Below are 1,241 nucleotides of genomic sequence, written 5' to 3'. Positions count from 1 at the left end.
CCCTTTGTCATCACTGATCTGATTGGTTGATCTCTTCCAGGTGGGACTTTAAAGATGTCTTCCTGTCTGATGGTTGTTTCTGGTCTGTGTGGTTTCCTGAATGCTGTTTCAATCTGTCTGACCTCATGTTCATCATTGACCTCTCCAGTCCCTCCCTCTGTGATGTAGAGCTCTGTGTAGATCTGGTTCAGAAGGGTTGCACTTCCTGCTTTAGCAATCCCCTCAAACACAGTCTGGAACTTCTTCTTCAGACCAGATTTAAGTTGATGACAAACTGCAGCAGGATGTTCTAAAGTAACACATCAAGTAAAGTCAGAGATGAAACAAAAATACCTTCTGAAGATGATTTAAATAAATATGATTCTATTTCTATAGACATCACTAAATGTGTCATTTATCCATCAGGTTAAATCTTTGTAGAAATCCTCTTACTGTTCTGCAGACGGTCAGCCAGTCCTTCCTGCTTCATCCTCCTCAGGAAGTTCAGTGTGATCTTCATCACTGCCTCTCTGCTGCTCTTCCTCTGCTCTTCATCCTCTCCTTCCAACACCTCATCCTCCTCTCTCTGACTCTCTGAGCATTCTGGGTAATCTGGGCTCAGAACCTTCTGGATCTTCTTCAGCTCGTTCTTCACAAAAGTGACAATATTTTCCTCCAGCAGCTGGAACAGAATAATAGATGAAGGAAACATCAGACTGAAATCATGGAGCCAAACACCAGATGGATGTTGGACAGACTGACAGTCCTCTGGTCTACAAAGTGCAGCATGGACTATGAACAGAACCATGGAAAAGTAGTGGTTGTTCATGTACAGACCATAAATATGGAGTGCAGCTGTGTTTGATGCTGCTGGGAAGACAGACCACTGGGAACCTCTGCGCTCTGCTGGTCCACTCTGTGGAGGAACCAGGAACAATGAGGAAGGCAGGAAATATTCATCCAGTAATATTTACTAATAAAATAACTAAGAGTGTCACATTGAAAGCAGAAAACAGAGCATCACATGAACACCATACAAAGAAGGTAGAAAGAGGAAGTTGGACTACAAGGATGAAGACCAGTAACACCAGAATCACCAGTAGATATTGTAAAAAGTTGGTACTGAACTTGGACTTCAAACTGTCCACACTGTCAGCAGATCTGATGCTGGTGGAGACAGAGGCCCAGAGCTTGGGGACAGTGGAAGTGAAGGCTCTGTCCAAACAGGTCTTCAGGACAGTGTTGGACATCCATCAGGTTCT

The sequence above is a fragment of the Poecilia reticulata genome, linkage group LG12 (genome assembly GCF_000633615.1).
Source record: "Poecilia reticulata strain Guanapo linkage group LG12, Guppy_female_1.0+MT, whole genome shotgun sequence".
In the NCBI taxonomy this organism is placed as follows: Eukaryota; Metazoa; Chordata; class Actinopteri; order Cyprinodontiformes; family Poeciliidae; genus Poecilia; species Poecilia reticulata.
Note: the sequence above shows the minus strand (reverse complement) of the source record.